This window comes from Schistocerca americana, chromosome 4 (genome assembly GCF_021461395.2).
Source record: "Schistocerca americana isolate TAMUIC-IGC-003095 chromosome 4, iqSchAmer2.1, whole genome shotgun sequence".
Classification (NCBI taxonomy): domain Eukaryota; kingdom Metazoa; phylum Arthropoda; class Insecta; order Orthoptera; family Acrididae; genus Schistocerca; species Schistocerca americana.
Window position 1 is genome coordinate 506424215 of NC_060122.1, and position 20738 is coordinate 506444952.

At 42.2% G+C, this 20738-nt stretch overlaps 1 protein-coding gene across 1 annotated transcript in view; it reads right to left on the reverse strand.

The window, feature by feature from the left end:
* The window catches only part of LOC124612872 (WD repeat-containing protein 47), a 692566-nt gene that overhangs the window by 563618 nt on the left and 108210 nt on the right, over positions 1 to 20738 (reverse strand). Inside the window, exon 2 of the mRNA XM_047141309.1 lies at positions 7603 to 7660. The gene's annotated coding sequence lies outside the window, so the exon portion shown is untranslated. The remainder of the gene's footprint in view (positions 1 to 7602; positions 7661 to 20738) is intronic.

Here is a 20738-nt window from a genome sequence, read left to right on the forward strand (position 1 = left end):
TCTCTTCTTCAGCATGACAGTGCCAAACTACACACGAGCGATGCGACATCTACGACAATCCGACGCCTTGGATTCACCGTTATCGATCATCCTCCATATCAGTCCCGACTTGGCGCCATCCGATTTTCATCTTTTTCCAAAACGTAAATAACACCTTCGAGTACTTAACGTTCATAGCAGAGGTGAGGGTGTCTCCAGCTACAAAGTCAAACACACAGTGATGTCGTCAACAAACTGGTCTCTCATTGGGAGAAATGTGACTATGCAGATATGAAGAATAAGATGTTGATTCTTAAAAATGTTTGTTTTATTTAAAAATCTTTAAGAGTTTTCACGTACAAAATTCGGAGACATTACTTTTTAGCACGCCTCGTAAATGTCGCTGGATTGTACCAGTTAGTCTAGAACTTCTGACGCTAAAATTGGCCTTTTTCGATTGTTCTTACGCCACCCACTACTACCTCCTCTCACATCGGCAGGAAGAGAATGTGATCAGCGTTGTCACCTATAAGCCTGGCAACTTCCAAAACTATGGATTCCAAATTAATATTGCTATTTTGTATCACTTTCACATGTCACCTCCTGGCCACGCTTACCCACTCTTAGGTGGATGAAGGTTGTTTTTTCTAGGCAGGAGAGCAAATGTGTGCCATATTTGGTTTAAGTTTCTCCCTGGGTTTGTGAGTTATGCTTGAAAAAACTCAAATACAGCAATTTTTACGTATATACCTATAAACCCCTATAAACGTCGATACACTACGTAGTTTAGTGACGCTATGTAACGAGGACATATGCTGTGAAATGGCTCTGAGCACTATGGGACTCAACTGCTGAGGTCATTAGTCCCCTAGAACTTAGAACTAGTTAAACCTAACTAACCTAAGGACATCACACACATCCATGCCCGAGGCAGGATTCGAACCTGCGACCGTAGCGGTCTCGCGGTTCCAGACTGCAGCGCCTAGAACCGCACGGCCACTTCGGCCGGCTTTTTTGTAACATCGCCACCTCATTACATATGCTGTGTTTCCAATCCATCAAATTTGATAATGTTTCAGAACGCCTTCCCATATGGTCACAAACATTTTCTTTGATTTCTTGAAAGCATGACACATCTGTACAGAATATTCAGACCTATGCTGTGTGCAGGCGTTACTGTGCTAGAATATAGGTGTGCTGGAGCTGCTACAGTAACACCTGCAGAATTTCCTCAACTACGGCTGCCGAACAATACAACCACCTGTTCTTCACAATGAATAACTCATCTACGGGCTGCCCTGGACGTTTGCGCAGTCGGATTCAGTAATCAATGTATTCTGATTAAACCTGGTTTCACTAACAGATATGACTATAGTCTGTACAGTAAATGACCAAAAACACGTAAAAGAACCGCTCATTTGTGAAGTGCTAATAGGAGGAGAAGAGACGCCGGGAAGCCAGACCTTGCTCAACAAGGCGCAGTGATACTATACGGACAGACACCGCACCACTCCCAAATAATGCGACACATCTTTGTCGAGTGGACGGTGATAACATGGATTAAGTATACCGTGATGACGTTGCATTACCTGTCAGATGCCGAAGCCTTCCACACCGTTCCTGACATTTATTAGTTCCACGAGATATACGTAGGAGGAAGCAATGTATCTGTTTAGTCGTCTAGGAACACACGCGGGACAGTAAACCGTACCATGAAGCAGAACAATCAAGACAAAATCAGAAACATTCGAGTCCACACGGAGCCTTACTTGCAATCGTCCTTCTCACGAACCACTGACGAATGGAAAAGTAAAGGGGAAAGGGGAGTGACAGTGGCACATAAAATACCCTCCGCCGCACACCGCAAGATGGCTTGCAACGAACAGATGTGCGTGATGGCCACCAGAGTTTGAGCCACTGTTGCTGCCAGAGGTGTTGCAATGTCTACTGAACTTCGCACCCTGCATACCCCCAAATCACTACAAATTTAATCACACAAGCATCAAAAAGAATTTTGCATCACCTCTGTTCCGAGAGTTCCGGAACTTACGCAGAAACCTGGAATAGAGACTAACATAAACACTATTTCCGCCCTTTTTATTGCTTATGAAAACCACAAATTGTATGATGTTCCACCATACAGCGAGACCTTCAGAGGTTGTCGTCCAGATTGTTGTACACACCGGTACCTCTAATACCCAGTAGCACGTCCTCTAGCATTGATGCATGCCTGTATTCGTCATGGCATACTGTCCGCAAGCCACTGTTGGTCCAGATTGTCCCACTCCTCAACGGCGATTCGGCGTAGATCCCTCGGAGTGGTTGGTGGGTCACGTCGTCCATAAACAGCCCTTTTCAGTCTGCCCCAGGCATGTTCGATAGGGTTCATGTGTGGAGAACATGCTGGCCGCTCTAGTCGAGCGATGTCGTTATCCTGAAGGAAGTCATTCACAAGATGTGCACGATGGGGGAGCGAATTTTCTTCCATGAAGACGAATGCCTCGCCAATATGGTTGCACCATCGGTCGGAGGATGGCATTCACGTATCGTACAGCCGTTACGGCGCCTTCCATGACCACCAGCGGCGTACGTCGCCCCCGCCTAATACCACTCCAAAACACCAGGGAACCTCCACCTTGCTGCACTCGCTGGACACTGTGTCTAAAGCGTTCAGCCTGACCGGGCTGCCCCCAAACACGTCTCCGACGATTGTCTGGTTGAAGGCATATGCGGCCGGCCGAAGTGGCCGTGTGGTTAAAGGCGCTGCAGTCTGGAACCGCAAGACCGCTACGGTCGCAGGTTCGAATCCTGCCTCGGGCATGGATGTTTGTGATGTCCTTAGGTTAGTTAGGTTTAACTAGTTCTAAGTTCTAGGGGACTAATGACCTCAGCAGTTGAGTCCCATAGTGCTCAGAGCCATTTGAACCATTTGAAGGCATATGCGACACTCATCGGTGAAGATGAACGTGGTGCCAATCCTGAGCGGTCCATTCGGCATGCTGTTGTGCCCATCTGTAACGCGCTATATGGTGTCGTGGTTGCAAACATGGACCTCGCCATGGATGTGGGGAGTGAAGTTGCGCATCATGCAGCCTATTGCGCGCAGTTTGAGTCGTAACACGACGTCCTGTGGCTGCAAGTAAAGCATTATTCAACATGGCGGCGTTGTTGTCAGGGTTCCTCCGAGCCATAATCCATAGGTAGCGGTCATCCACTGCTGTAGTAGCCCTTGGGCGGCCTGAGCGAGGCATGTCATGGGCAGTTCCCATATCTCTTGTATCTCCATGTCCGAACAACATCGCTTTGGTTCACTCCGAGACGCCTGGACACTTCCCTCGCTGAGAGCCCTTCCTGGTACAAAGTAACAATGCGGACATAATCTAACTTCGGTATTGACCGTCTAGGCATGGTTGAACTACAGACAACACGAGCCGTGTACCTACTTCCTGATGGAATGACTGGAACTGATGGGTTGTCCGAACCCCTCCGTGTAATAGGCGTTGCTCATGCACGGTTGTTTACATTTCAAGGCGGGTTTAGTGACATCTCTGAACAGTCAAAGGGACTGTGTCTGTGATACAATATCCACAGTCAACGTCTATCTTCAGTTCTGGAAACCGGAGTGATGCAAAACTCTTTTCGATGTGTGTATATTGTTCTTAGTATGCCGTATATGCCCAAAGAGTGTTATTTCGTTATTTGCTATTTTCCCCGATGTTGCAGTTTTCATGATTAGCTGTGCAGTATAGTGCTACAATGAGCGTGTAATCACAATCGGTTTCAAATCCTTTATTATCAAAAATTTTTTTCTTCACTAGGATTCCGACTGGCTACCAGTGGGTTTATGAAGACAAACTTAGCGTCAATTAGCAGCCTCTGCTACGGTGGCGGTGGTCGTTTATTTTGAGGTCGTACGACGGCTTAAGTTATTAGCGCTCAAAGAAGTACAGTTTATGGTTAACTGTGGTTTGTAGGTTTCAGACCGGGTCTCGTAATCAAAATTTAATACCTATATATTTAAAAAATGTTGTTTAATTCCTTTAAAGAAATTAGTTTCCTGCAATGCCTGTTTTTTATATCCATTTTATTTTGTACTACGAAGTTTCGGCTATGTAGCCATTTTCAAGTAAAGTATCTGACCCGTTAAAGACATATATTTTGGGTTGCGGTCATATAATTTTATGGGCAGTGCGTGGGGGGTCGGGCATGGGAGCTAAGGCCACGAAATCCGGTTCTATACAAACTGTAGCACACAGCCAAGCCATTTGCTAGTGCGAGGGAGCACTGAACCGTGCCTTGAAAGAAATTAGTTTCCTGCATTTGTTATTTTTAGCTTCATTTTATTTGTATTATGTGTACTACGAAGTTTCGGCTGCGTTGGCATTTCCGGGTAAAATGTTAAATAAGTTGAACTCATATGTTTTGGGTTACAGTCACAGCTTCATGGGCGGTGCAACTAAAGTATTGTTATTGAAGGAATGGTAAATCCATCTTTGCAAGTACTAGAAAATTTGTATTTCTATCACCAAAAATAGGTATTTTCTTGCAGTTGTAAAGACGGATTTAAAAAATCTTCAATAATTATAAAGCAACTACGGGCAGTAAGACCACACAAATGAAGACTTTAAAATACTGTTATTTTAGTTTTCTAAATGAGCAAGAAGTTCTCGAGAAAAGTAAAATACATAGTAAATGACGATATAGCTTAAGACTGCAAAGGACTTACAGTAACATTACAGATAAATGACTGACAGATAGTTAATAAAAAGTGGATGAGCTATTCATATTAAAATTACCCCCATAACAGCTAAGTGAAGAGGAGGACGTTCGGGGGAATAAATATAGCAAAGATGAAAGAGATGAAGAGTTAACAGAAACAGAATAGTATTTTTGTGGACGGAAAATTGGAGAAGGCACAATACAAGGAAGGGAGGAAGAGCAGTGTTTAATGTAAAAGCCGACGACGAGTTCATTATTGATAAAGAATTAAGAAGCATATCAACCGGGTATTTCCAAATGAGCCCTCCCACTTTAATCGTTTTAGGGAAACCACGAACACCTAAATGTGTAGGGCAGGGCGGAAGAGGTCATGAAAAAGAGTTGTGTAGTGTATGTAATGAGATAAAAGAGGATAGGCGAAGGAAGAAAGACATGAGTAGAATACTGGTGCAGCCGATGCAAGCAGTCTTCAAGAAAACGAGCCTGCTGATATAAAATACTAATGTGGCATCGAGAAGGAAGTTTCTGAAACTGTGTGTGTCACACAATTACAAACGGATTATTATGAAGTATCGATACGACAGGCGGAGACAACTATTTAAAATAAGGTGCTTCAAAAGTTTGCTGAAAAGTGATTAGGTGGATGAAGTACGAAATGAAGAGGTACTAGTGGGAACAGGCGAGGTAAAACGTCTATGAATAGTTGCTGTCGGCAAAGGGGAGAGATGGACGGGATGCGTACTGAATTATCGATGGATAGTTATTCCGAGGATAAAAGCGCCAGTATAAGGGAAAAATTACTGGAGTAAATATTAGGACATATAAAATACAGGACAATAATTACTGAACTATATGAAATACAATCGTCTTAACTCCTGAACGGTTTCTGTTAGGACGTTCAAACTGCACGGTTCGCCGCGGAGCATTATGGGGATTTTAGTACGCGGTATGTGGTTTGTTTTAGCGACGAAGCCCACTTTCATTTGGATTGGTTCATCAATAAGCAAAACTGGAGCATTTGAGGGTCTGAGAATCCGCATTTCGCGATCGAGAAGTCTCTTCATCTTCAACGAGTGACAGTGTGGCGTGCAATGCCCAGTCAAGGAACAATCGGCGCGATATTCCTTGATGGCACGGTGACTACCGAACGGTACGTTAAGGTTTTAGAAGATGATTTCACCCCCATTATCCAACCTGATTTCGACGAGATGTGGTTCATGCAAGTCGAAGCTCGATCGCATCGAAGCAGGAGAGTGTTTGATGTCCTGGAGGAGCATTTTGGGCTCTGAGCTGAAAACTGCCATTCACGAGGTCATCGACAGCATCTATGGACCGACACTTCAGCGGGTCATGCAGAGAATTTCACCATTCGTCTGCGCCATATCATGCCAATGATGGTAAACATATAGAACATGTGATGACTTAAACCCGAATATCTGTAGGGCCGTTTACGTGTTGAATAAAGTGTGTGCAAGCCGTAGTTTCTAACTAATTTACGTTTTTTCCCCATATAGTTCAATAGTTGACACCCTGTAGATTATCTTACAAAAACCGAGACAAAAAAGTTATCACAAGACTGGAAGAGATACAAGGCGGTATAACACCATTTGAATGACTGCTGACTAAAACATTTCCTGTCGCCGTCATATTTTTTTTTTTTGTTGTGCTTTCTGTCAGTAGTCCTTACAACTGCGTGGAGCCCACGAAAACCCGAGCACGTATTAACCCTCCACCGGTCGTGTGTAGCATTTAGTACAACAGCAGTGCACGTACTGATAAAGTAGTTTACGTACCCAGCAACTTCAGATTTTTTTTCGTAATATTAGGGGAAAACATTATATGAGGGAATTTTTGAGGAAGAAAATTTCGGTATAGGGGGAAACTGGGGAAGTATTTTATGGGCCCAGTCTTACTACTAATGCCATCTCTGATATTTTAGTTCAAACCGCACATACTTAGTTTTCTGGATATTCAACAGATGTCACTCTATCGTCAAATCATTCGATGACCTTTCTTTTTGTTGGAGATATTGGTGGTGCGTCAATGGTATATCAGTGGAACAATGAAACAAGCATAGGAAAGCGAATGTGGCGCTCCTAGAGCAGGCCTTTTACTTTGCTGGTCAGACTATTATTCAGTTTATGTACTATAATTTTTTGATAAGTACGATAATTTTATCGCTCCGAACACACAGTTCCACCTTTTCAAGCTGCCCACATTGATAACAAAATTTTAAAGGAATAGGCAGTGTTGCGATGTTTGGAGAAAAGTTGCCGGATTCTATCATTCTCAGGAATTTTTTTTTTTTTTTCCTTCTATGGCGGAATTTCGAAATCTCTATCTGAAAACGCTGTGTGTACCCACAACAAAGGATTGGGGATGGGCAGGCGGTACGAGTTCGTCGCGACGAACAGCTGTCGCCAATATTCCCAGAAGCTGATCGGAAACAATAGACAGTTAAAATAAACCACGTGTTGAACACAATAAAACGGCGCAACCATTGGAGGGTATGTGCCATGACTGCGCCTGGAGAGAGAATTTAGGACTGACGACGTAATTACATGAGGTAATTAGTCTAACAATCACAATCTATCATTCAATCAAGTTACGTCGACCTTCACTAGCTCTGAGAAGCGGTCATAGACCGCACGTAGTGTAGTTATTCCATCTTAGAGCGAATAATTCACGCTGTCATGGTCGATAACTTCAATGGACAGCTACTCACATCGGAATTCGCATGAAAAACGACTTCGTAGCAATGCAATCAACTCCATTCTGCGTCTGAAGCATACCTTACATTATGTATGAAACGCCATTTGTTCTGTGAATTCGCGATTATTCCGGAAAATGTAAGAATCTTTTTGTCGATGCACAGGCAGAATGCGGATACGTTGTTTGACTCACCAGGGCAGCTGACAGGGCGACGCCCACGTCGCCTACATGAATGCTGCAGCCCACAGACCTGCAACAGAACAAGGCCACGCTGTAAAGCCAGACACGAGACTGTGGTCTTGCAAACAATGCCCACAGAAAAAAAAACACGCACATACACACCAGGTGTCAATCTCATTAGTAACAAATTCCAATGTGAATCTCGACAGACGCTCAAGTTATCACAACAAACGTATTGCCAAAATTTTCAAACTAGGATATGGACCTGGCTCCTTCAAGAATACAAGTACTCTGTCTTACGTATTATGGCACGGAAATCTGGTTTTGCCGGCCGAAGTGGCCGTGCGGTTAAAGGCGCTGCAGTCTGGAACCGCAAGACCGCTACGGTCGTAGGTTCGAATCCTGCCTCGGGCATGGATGTTTGTGATGTCCTTAGGTTAGTTAGGTTTAACTAGTTCTAAGTTCTAGGGGACTAATGACCTCAGCAGTTGAGTCCCATAGTGCTCAGAGCCATTTTTTGAACCAAATCTGGTTTTGAACAATTGAGTGTACACAAACAACAGCTTGTACGAAGCTTATGCTCTTAGAAATTATATTTTGAACAACTATTGACGAAATACACACACGTCTCGACAACAAATCGTTGACATATTATATTATATTCAAAAGATTTGCGGGAACATGTGAACCAACGTCCGATAAGTCTATTGTGATACGGGCACTACCTGTGGTCTTATAGCATGGTCTGAGATCTTTGCTTACAGTGCAGGCGATAATTGAAATAATTCGCCAGCTATTGACTGTTTCATACATTACAGTGTCAGGTGGCATTTTCTAGTCACGTGCACAGATGGCAGTTGCCATTTGCGGACGTTGAATTCAACCAAGCACACGCAATCTTAATGCTGTGCAAGTTGCAGGGGTGGTCTGTTTGATCCAAAAAGGATGGACTTTCGGTCGTGTTGCTACAGATGCCAATGTCTCTCCATGTATCGATCATTCACAGGCTGTGGACAGTTTACAGGGAAACAGGTCAGTCAGTACACAATAGTAGTTGGACGAGGTTGCCGCCGCATTACAGCCCCAGGTGAAGACCGATATCTGGTCATCTCTGCGTGGCGGCGTCGTACGGATACCGCCAGAGCCCTGCAAGACGGTGTCAGAAGGGGCACTGGAGTCGCTGTGTCCGATCAGACTGTAATGAACAGCAAACAATCCAGTTGGAAGAACATCTGCAACTGAGCACTATAGCAGAGGTTGAAAATACCGCTTAAGTTGTAAATTTCTTTATTTTCACACGACCGGTTCCGGACTGTTATAAGCTGTAGCTACGACACCTGAAGATGGGCTTATAACAGTCCGAAACCGGTAATGTGAAAATAAAGAAATTTAGAACTTAAGCGGTATTTTCAATCTCTACTGTAATGAACAGGTTCAGAGGAAAGATCTTACGACCCAGACGTCCTGTTCGAGCACCTCGCTTGACACGGCAGTATCTTGTAGCTCGTCATCATTTCCGCTGTTTTCATGTCGAGTGGCAACTTCCGAAAGCCCACATGCGAAACGTGTTATTCACAGACGAATCCAGATATCCTCTGACGCAAATTGATGGCCTTGTTCGCGTGCGGAGACTCGTGGTTAGCGGTACCTGCCAAATGCTGTCAGGAAATTGGCAGATTTCCAAGGTTCTGTGATGTTGTGGGGAGGCTTCAGTCTTCACAGCCATGCGAGTCTTGTTGTTGTCCATGGTCGTCTTACCGCCAGGCAGTACATCGAACAGATCTTATTGGACCATGTGGTGGCTGCTGCATACGGTAGTGGCCCTGAATTCTAATACCAGTCCCTATAAGGCGCGCATCAGTAGGAATGTCTTGGGAAGCATGGATACTGAAGTAATGGAACGGTAGGCGGAGAGTCCCGACCTAAACCCCATGGTGCGTACTTGGGACGTGCTTGACGGACATGTTTGGGTCGTCCTATTCCATCACAGGCTCTCCGAGAATTCTCAAGGGCGGGAACGGATACCAAAGGGTGGCCTCTGCAGGTGTCAGGAATTGATAAATGGCTCACGGAGGCCCCACATGTTATCGAAGCTCTCAAGTCCACCGAATAGCACCCAAGATGAAGGGATGAATGACTTGGTTCATTTTGTTTTCGACACTGTCATGTACACGATCGAAGATGTAATTATGTTTTGTTGTGTACTTAGTTTGTGAAAGATAAAGGTATAATTTGGTAACATACCCAGTCCTCAATTGGTGCTCAGTGGAGTATGGCAAAGCCCAAAGTCACGTTCTTGTAATTCTTTTGAGCAGTGTATAAGCTTTACAAAGAAATGTTAAAGGGTAGAACTTACGAAGTATTGTATAATTTATTAATTTACGTTTGGTAACTATTCCACATAATCAGCGCTTATTTCCATTCTCTAGTATTTGAGGTTTTTCATTGCAGTGTTTAAGCAGGATTTAACCTGCTCCCTCAACCATCGTGTCACCGTCTCTCGTTCTCTAAGCTTCAAATATTTTCGGAGCTGCTGACATGTTATGATTCTGCTTTCGCCCAGAATAGTACGAAAGTCTTCACAAAACGACTTACAGTCTTTTGTCATAGCTATACCAGTTGCCGAGATACCGCTATCAACTTGTTTTTTTCAAATGGAATAAGAGTTGCCTCGAAGTCTTTAGTCAAAAACGTCATGATGTAATAGTTATGTAATCATTGGGTCTTCCGAAATACATTTTGCCTAGACGATTGCAGACTTTAACTCACCAGGCTTTCTACACTGCGCGTTGCTGAGGAGCCATAAGGCGATTCATTAAAATTGTTTCTTTATGAGCACTAGTGGCTGCACAGCGTGAACGACTGGTACCTACGCTGGCAGGTTCCTTTAACCCTCTGTACGATGTAATCAAGAGGTCTCTCCCCTCCCCCCTCCCATTTCCATTAGAATCACCTACTGTAACCCTCTGGCATGGGAATGGGTTTGTGTGTCCTACCAAAGTACTGGCTTTGAAATGTTAGTGTGGAAACAAACCACTATTATATACGTGGTGTTTCAAAGTCTTTGCATCAAACGTGTAGGGGTGATAGATTACGTCATGGAGACAACTTCTGTTAGAGACAAAATGTTCGCTGGTGTGACGCTAAGCGTCTTTTGCTGGTTATACCCGTAAGAGGTGGCAGGGCGTTGGCATTCTGCGGTGAGCGTATGCAGTGTGTGTTACGTATAGTTCTTTCATGTGAAAGGGGGTAGGCCGAGCTGTCGATCGCGTCCAGCCACAAGTTCTACATCTACATCTACATTGATACTCCGCAAGCCACCCAACGGTGTGTGGCGTTCTTAAGGTATACGCAGATGCAGCACTCCTTGTTAGTAGAGCCTGCTAGTTTGGTCAAACCTCGTCGTCCCAGGGTCGGCGAATTCAATAAAAAGACGACTAGCGACGAGGAAAGTGCAAGCGAACATTTTGTCCGTAACGAAATTTGTTCCCCATGAAGTGATCTTATCACCCCTAGATGTTTGATGGAAAGGCTATAATACGGAAACCACCCACTGTTATATATACTACTGTTTATTCTCATGTTGTTACCACAGATCCAGTAGTTACGTAGAAAACGCAAAGTCATGCCTCGTTTGAAACCCAAGTCCGTGTCGGAGGTGAGAGTCGAACCCACGACCTCACCTTCAAGAGAGAGCAACGCAGCCACGAGGTCACGGAGGCTGACTGCCAGAACTATTCGCCTTAAGAACCAGACCAGTTCCTTGGCGTCGTCCTCAATGTTCGTAAAGGCGTTATCGTGTTGCGTAATATTTTATTTTCTTTCCAGCTCGATATAGTTTTTCTGGACCTCTCATAGCAGATACGAGAACTTACATGTTATTGAGGCACAAACAGGTCTATATGTTCCCCTTTACCATTCCGGAGGATGGTACGCGTGTTCAAGTTTTTTTTTCTTTAACAGTGAGTATGTCTGGAGTCACTCTGTTATTCGTCCTTCTTTCTAGAGTACCGAGTGGGCCATTCTAATTTCATTGTACATTGCTATTTAGCCAGGAAAAGCGTCTCCTTGTACCGTCGCAGCTCGAAATTTGTTCTAAGAGCCATGTCCAGGCCGCTGAAGTGACAGCCAGGGTACTGCCAGAGTGGTGGTCTGGGTAGCTGGGGCACGGCATGTAGGAAAAAAACGAAATAGAAGAAAAAACAGTGCAACCATATGCTGTATCCTTATCTGCATAGTCTGGCATGCTATTGTATTTAAGTATTGGTTTATTAATAAATATTTAACTGACTTCCAGTCAAAGATAACTGCTGTTTAATTATCGTGACAGTGGTTGATTCAGATGCTCTTATGATTCCATATCCACCGGCGCTAACACAACGCTCGGCTTGAAGAGGACTTCAATAGACAATTCGCCACGTTGATAACTAGATCTTGGGTAGAAACGACCGAGGCATATAGTTTCGTGAGAGCATTAATTGACGACTTACAGAAAAATCTCTTTACGCTCGTGATTTTACCGAATACGTAGCGAAGCTACGCTCGTGTTAACAGACACTCAGTATTCATTACCGTGCATGGATAAAAAATTCTAACGACACAATACATTTCTTACACGGTACTAATTAGCCCTTTTTTCTTTCACTATGTCAACCTCGCCTGTACCGACGCCGCTACATTAATGCGAAAACATCTCGCTAAAAACGTTACTCAACGTTGGTAGCTGTCATCGACGTCTCAATGAGCGTTGAGTTTTTCTTCCGTATGACCTACGCGATTTATACAAAACGTTAGTAGTGCTTAATGACACTAAGTAACACATAGCGAATGGAGTATCATAATCCTCCAGTGATCAATTATAGAGCGATGTTAACATGCAGGATTCCAATTCAGGAAAGCGAGTTTCAAATCCCTGTAGCGACATCCACATGAAGGTTTTCCCTGATTTCCTTAAAAATCGCTTTAGGCGTGTACCGCGGTGTTTAATTTTAAAACAATACGGTCCATTTCCTTTCCCCATCCACTCCAACCTCGTGCTCTGTTTCTAGTACATCGCTCGCATCGGTATGGTGAAACGTAAGAAAACTTTCTTCGAATGACGAATCTGATAACAACTCCTCATTCTCGAAGCTTCACGGAAAGTGCATCAGTAACAGGGGAACGATTAAGATCACTGGTTACGGGTCGTTTAGCAATGATTTTATCAATACCTCTTCAACAAGTAATTTGAAATGTTGCATTAAATTCAAATAAATCGCTGCTTTCAACAAAGACAGTGCGCGTGTCTTTGCCAACGCCCGTAACGAATTACGCCAATTTCAAGACAAAAGTCTAAGTTCTTAGCAGGTACCTATTTTCGCTTTTATTGTTTCCTCACATAACGCATGTTTGAGCTCCGGACATCATAACTGACAATATAAGAATTTCCCAGAAGCGTTAAAATCTCTATTGTCAGCAGTATTGCATTAAATCAAGTAAGATCGGGAAACAAAACAGCACACAATGAAGCAGATTTATTTAACGATACAGGGTACTTTCCCGGCTCAATATTATGTAAAAATCAACACCGATTTCTTTTAGGCACTGTTTATAATGTATATGTTTCACAGATTTTTTGTTGATATCAGGTAATGCAGCACACGTTCTAAACAAATTAGAAGTATTTTGAATATTTTTGAACCTGCTTAAGGCTATTAACATATTACAAAGAAATTGAAGCATTTTTCCCCAAAATTCTTCCTCAAATTGAGGTACCATTTAATCCAATGTTATACATTTGAAGGAGACCAAATGTTTACCAGATATGCATGACATGATGGCTGAGGTACTAGACCTATTTAATTTCACCTACTATGTATATTACAAGAACAAAAATATATCACATCTTACATTTTAATTTTTATAATTTTTTCCTAATAAAAATACTTTTCTATAATTTAGTTGATTCTACAATAAAGTTTAGGTCTACTACATAAGTATGGACAATTGCATGTTACAGAAAAAAATTAGAGCAATGCTGTATTAACTTTAGGAAATATTTGCACCTGAATTCTGAAAAATACAACTTGCGGGAAATTGCGAATGAAGATACGAGTCCAATTGAACTGTGCCTCAGAACATTCCTGAAGCATAGTCTTCATCCTGCAGCATTTCTTCATCTTTAAGCTTCCTCTTGGCATTCCTTTTAGCACTTCTTGCTCCTTTGGTAACTTGAAGAGCGAATCTTACAGCTTCATGCATCTGTTGTCTCTCACAAGCGAGCAATTGATCTTCCATATTAGAGCCACATTTTATGCCTAAATTTCTCATGACTTTCAACCTTCCTATCACTCCATCATTGAAACATATGACTGCATCTAGTATACAAACTTTTAATGAATTTAGTCCTACAAAAACATTGTTGGATAATCCTTACCATATGCAAAGGTTGAAACTTTCATTTGTGTTATGAGTGCCCCATGAAGACATTTACTAAGCAAAACAGGGTCACTCAGGTCTCTAAAAATTGGTTTTATTTCATTCATAACAGGCTCAGGAAGAGAATGCTTATGGTGGTATATTTGACCACTTTCTTTTGCTTTTTGACAACCACACCAATAACCTGCTCCTTTAGGGCAAAGTCCGTGAACAGGGTGGTCATCTGTGGACGACTTATGAAAGTAAGTGGCCCATACAGCTTTTCTCATTGCTGTAACATCATTCAGAGGTGCAGTTCGTCTAATGTCCGGTCCATAATAACTCTGAAGGAGGTCTATTTCAGTGTCTGTCAATCTGCCTCGGCCAGACAGAGATTTTCCATCAGACAGCAACTTTCCTTTCATTTCTCTTCGTAGCTTCCTCAATCTAGCACCCAACCTATTTTCCACATGTCCAAAACACACCAGTTTTGTTACCAAGGTGTCACTATAATCACTTAACTCATTAATTTTATTGAAAGCTTTAGAGTGCCCATCGCCTAGGTACTTCGTACATCTAACGTTATAAACGGGCACCGACCTCTGAAATATTTTTAGAGCTCCATCACGTTCCATACTTCCACCGTAACCATCATAATTCTTAGAACACTGATGTTCAATATGTCCTTCAGTGTTATCATGGCAGGTGTGGCAGTACTTAGATAAGCACTCAACATCAACAACTTTTCCATTCTCCAGGGAAGTAGCACTTACAACACCATTCAAGGAACCATGTCCTCGACGTTGCCATGTCCCATCAAGTGCAACAGCAAAGTCACTGGTTCCACTAATATTTACAGTTCATTGGTTCAAATGGCTCTGAGCACTATGGGACTAAACTTCTGAGGTCATCAGTCCCCTAGAACTTAGAACTATTTAAACCTAACTAACCTAAGGACATCACACACATCCATGCCCGAGGCAGGATTCGAACCTGCGACCGTAGAGGTCGCGCGGTTCCAGATTGTAGCACCTAGAACCGCTCGGCCACTCCGGCCGGCTACAGTTTATTCTACTGCACGTTTCATGTATGCTTTAGACACAACCGTCACGGCACCTAAAAGTATTTTTATGCTGAACCTACTGGGAGGAGGAGGAGGAAGGTCTACCAAACCACAAAACGTTTGAGCTGCCTTTTTTCCTTTTCCTATTGCACCCATTGCATATACTAACTTCAAATGAACATAATACGAATTATGCACAATGTTCGAAGTCATTTTCGAGGTACGTTTTTTGCAGGATCTACACAAAACAATTAATTTTGACGCTGAACCCTTCCTGCTACTTTGTTGTTCAGTTATTTCTAGACAGCCTACACCATCATATTGTTTACATTTCGCCCATTCCTTTATCAAAGAAGATAGATGTCCACATCAACAACAACAAATCCGCTACAAACTGTGTCATCGTTAACACAAAAATTTGAATCGCCAGTAGGCGTGTCATGTGGGCGTTTCTTCCCTGAAGAACTGATATATAGGTTACTTTCAACAGTGTGGCTTGATTTGTTTGTGAACTGGTTACCACTGAATTTCCTTTTATTGAATTTCTTGATACGTGGCATAGTTCGTATTTATTGCACACTAAAGGATACGTCCTTCTACAAACATATGTAGCACTTGGACAACAAACACTCATTAACACGTAAACAAACAACTTTAGTGAAACAAAAATAAACACTAGCAAAGATAATCATTTACAGACACCAGAAACCTGCACTGTTACCAACATATACAATGTATCATACGTATAATCGCTGGAAACAGGAAGTTCACAGTTCTTTTCGAAATAATAATGGTTTCTGTAACAGAAATTAAGGGGGCATGGCGGCATACATGACCTTAACTTTCAAATTTGGTATACAGGTCATTTTTCATTTGAAACCCTATAATGTATATATCAATGCAATCAGGAAAGACTGTAGAATTTAATAGTCATAAAAAATTTCCATTTTCCACCATTTTTAAGTATCCTCTATCCTCAAGAGTGAATAGCCAATACTTCGCATTTTCTTATTAAAATTGGTTTTTTACTAAGAAACAATTGCCTGGCACCCACAAAAGACAGCGAGCAACAAACCAAACCTCAACTGTTAAGAGACTTTCACGTACTATAGCGTCATGCAACCGTCTATGAATAAATTACAATGGACATAGCGGTCTCTATGCCTGTATCTTCGTAGTTCAAGAAACAACAACAATTCTGTCAACATGTAAGTAGTATTGGCTTAGAGTCTATGTGATTTTTTGTACGGAAACGGGTACTTCATTCAGCGGCCACTATTTACATTGTAATTTATCCACTGTCAACTTCTTTCTGTATGCAGTTGTAGTTGTACTACACTACAGAAAGTAAAAGCCAGTAAGTATTACGACATATTTGATACGTAATATGAGTGATGACCACTTTATCTGACACTTCGTACACAATGTCATGACCATCGATTTTGCGCAGTTGAAGAATTTCAAGTTTTCTGGGTTTGGTTTGACGCACACTAGTGTCTTTCATGGACGCTAGCCATTTGTTACCTGTTGACGGCTTCATAAATCGGAAACCGATTAGCACTAAACAAATATTTGCGGACCATAACGCAATTTATCTACTTTTCATCCTTAAATACGAAATTGTTATATAAAGTAGCAACGGAAGGTTCCATTAACATGCGGTTTTAAGTTCGCCTTCCTTGGTATTTTCCTGCCTGCGGGAGGTCTGGTAATGTTGGAATTAATCCATTCGCGAATCAGTAAAGTATTTTAATTCCTTCGTCAGATTCTCCTCCTATCACCAAGAAACACCAGTTATCCTAAGAGAGTCAAGTAGTGTCCACCAACTGTTGGGATGGTATGAACTTCGTGCAGTGTTATGTATGCATCGTAAGTGTTTGTGATTACGAGATGGACATACAGAACTGGCTGCGCATTTTTATAAACAAGTGTAGAAACCGGCTTATAAACCACATTAAGGCAGACCACGACCAATCAGCAACGAGTGAGGATATGATAGTCTCGCTCACATTGCTCCCTCCCAAAACAATGGTTCAAATGGCTACGAGCACTATGGGACTTCTGAGGTCATCAGTCCCCTAGAACTTAGAATAACTTAAACCTAACTAACCTAAGGATATCACTCACATCCATGCCCGAGGCAGGATTCGAACCTGCGACCGTACAACTAATGTGAGATTTTAAAATTAGCATTTATAGTTATGTCGTCAGCGTCGTTTCAGCGAAAACACGAACTGTAGTGTATTTATCACTTGCAAGATGGTATTACTGTTTCAAGAGTTCCTTGTAATTGAACAGAAGGATGGTACCTGACTGGCCATACACATTTAGGCTATCCATGGTTTGCTTCACAAGGACGTCGACTGTTTCCTTACACATCCTTTTACGCCACTTCTAACAACCTCGCCCACGGAAGACCGTTAAGCATTAATATTCCTTCCTCCCTCCTCTTGTCAAACGAAGGAAAGGTGGAGCACAAACGACGCCCGAAAATGTTAAGGAGTAAGACACAATTCATATTACAGGAAGAAATTAACGAGTGCATGCGACAGATACAAGGCAGAAGACTTTCTAACTCCGATCGCATATTCACTAGTGGTTACATTCCGTGCTGAAGCATACGAGATCTATTAAGTAAACTCTGAAACAGTAATTGAAGGGCCGGCCAGAGTGGCCAAGCGGTTCTAGGCGCTACAGTCTGGAACCGCGCGACCGCGACGGTCGCAGGTTCGAATCTTGCCTCAGGCATAGATGTGTGTGATGTCCTTAGGTTAGTTAGATTTAAGTAGTTCTAAGTTCTAGGGGACTTATGACCTCAGAAGTTAAGTCCCATAGTGCTCAGAGGCATTTTCTTTTTAGTAATTGAAGGAAAAAATTTAAATTAATTTTTCCATTAATTTATTTCACTCCATAACAGATATTCGCACACGATGTCAAAGCCGCCCACAAAAACATGTGTGCGCGTTTTCAGATAGCCTATGGTCTTCCTTGCTCATGAAACTGTCCGGTAATGCTGGACACAACAGGTATCAGTAAAAATGAGGTTTACTAAATTCTTTCCCCTTTACAGCAAACTAATTCACTCGCTCACCTGGTCTCCTCAGCACAAAACGACCAAAGTCAGGCCAGTGTCTTTATTTTCTTATTTTTTTGCATGTTGAATTAGCTTTTATTTGGTCGTTAAAGAAAAAAGAATACATTTTCTCCAAACGAATGTTGGTCGTTTTAGCAAAATTACTTTAAAGTGTGTCGCTGGTAGGCAATTTGAGGTCCACAAACATCTTACACACTGCACAAAAGTACTACGTATTCGATTGTTCCGTAATGACCATTTGTAGGCGAATGTTAGTTTCTTATTTCATGTGCTTTTTAGGAGCATAAAATATCGATCGCCTTATAGTGATATGGAAATTTTAAAAGCTCAGATCTTTTAAAAGGCAGAAACCAAGAGTCAAATAAACATCCCAGAACTTGGAATATTTTGAATGGAATCTACAATGCTGCTAGTTTAGAATATATTACGTCCCAGTTCTACAAAATATGTACATTTTGTTTTTATAAGGTTGGCTGTTTCACAACAGCTAGGGCATTAGTAGCCGTAGTTCGTGGTGGTGATGAAGATTGGGAGGGGGGGGGGGGGGTAATGTTAGTACTGAAGTAGTTCTGGGAACAATAGAAAAACTTAGCCAGGACAGCAGGTGTGAGATTGGAATCAGAATTCTTGAGTAGTTGTCTTAACCATTGAGCGGGATCCCTCTAAGAGGTACTGCCTGTTTTAAGAATAAGTACGAAAAATAACTATTTCACAGATAGACGTAAAACTCCTTTCTTTTACTTACAATCTGTATGCTTGCCTATGGTACGGTATTACGCGAACGCACTGCCGACTTACCGGCCTACGACCGCCCGATCTCGCTTTCGAGCACACGGAAGCGACGCCAAGCCAGATGGGGCACTGCCGTGCTCTTCAGACGTCGGCGCACTGAACCTCGTCTTCCGAACACCCTAACCACTCAATCCCCGCTACTATTTCTGCTGCAACAGAATTAGCTTCCTGCTCCCTCATCCCACACTCATTATATACTCCCTCCTGTGTCTGGATAATACAGGGTGCAGCTTTCAAAATACACCGCAGGAACGTTATTGGTGTCTTCCTTACAGACACGTCCGGAACAATACGTTCGCACGGCGTACGCAGATACAAATTACTCGTAATATACTAGAAAAGAGAATAAAGAGAATGTTTACGCCAGTGTTAATACCATGTAATTATCAGTTATTAGCTACATGTTTGTGGGTATTTAGTGTCCCTGTCACGCAGTTTCTCTACAGTCCGTGGAAGTAGTAGTAAATAACCAACACTGATGGTTATTTTCTTGAATTACGCATAACTGCATTGAGACCGGGCGGGAAGAGAATCGAACGAGTTCCTGATAATATTGGATACAATTAGTAGGACATCTTGAGATGACATTATATGATATTTCAGGAGGAACAGTAAATATATTAGGAGGCGGTGTTGTACACATTACTTCGAATACAGTATTCCGTATAATATTTGTTAAGTTTTTATTGGCTACAGAGATACAGCCGTTAGCATGTAACTACAACAAATTCTTATAGAAGATGTTAAGGCAAAAGCAAATAGTTGCGTTCAAGACTAATTTTCACAAATTCCTCCATCAACTTAAATGCCCTTCCGACATCTCTTGACATCTGGGGGTGTCTTAGCGTTCTTTTATGAGGGCAGCGCGAGAAATTCGTCTCTTGTGTTTCATTTTCTCTGTAGATTTCGTCTTTCAACCATTCCCCACAAGAAAAAAATTTTATGGGGTAAGGTCCGAGGAGTTGTCCAAGAAACGTATTTCTGCCGATCCGTCTTCCGGGGAATGTTAGGTTTAGATTCTGCATGTGCTTGTTGAAGGACTACGTTCCACCTACTTAATAACGTATTTTATCTCCCCCCACCTTGTTCATTTGCGCGTTCAGATGAAATATTACTGCCGGGAACTCAACAAGACTCATGCAATTCAGTGAAAACTCGAGTGAATACTCTTGAATCTGGAACTGTGTGTTGGGAAATGCGTTTACAGTATTCTCTGCAAGTAGTAGCGTTTTCACTACAAAACCCGTGCACAAATACCATATCGACATACTCAGAATTTCTAAATAAGTGCGGTAAGCATAAAATAACAATCACAGATGAAAAGTTCAGTTTTGGAAACTCAAGGTCAACGTCACAATCTGAACCAAAAAGAAGTCGACAAATAGGAAACTGAAGCACCAACATGCGAAATGAAAACTCTTGGAATCTAGGATACACACTTTTAATTTATTACTTTCCATCTCTAATAATGACTGCCTGCAATTCTACTAAACCGCAGATTTAGCACAACCGAAGGAAATACAGGGCGACAATTATTGAACTATATGAAAACAAACGTAAATTAGTTAGAAACTACGGCGTGCACACACTTTATTCAACAGGTAAACATCACTATTGATATTCGGATTTAGGATATGACATGTTCAATATGCCTGGCATCATTTGCGATGATGTGGCGCAGACGAATAGCGAAATTCTGCATGACCCACTGAAGTGTCGGAACATCGATGCTGTCGATGACCTCCCAAATGGATGTTTTCAGCTCAGCAATGGTTTTCGGGTTATTGCTGTACATCTTGTCTT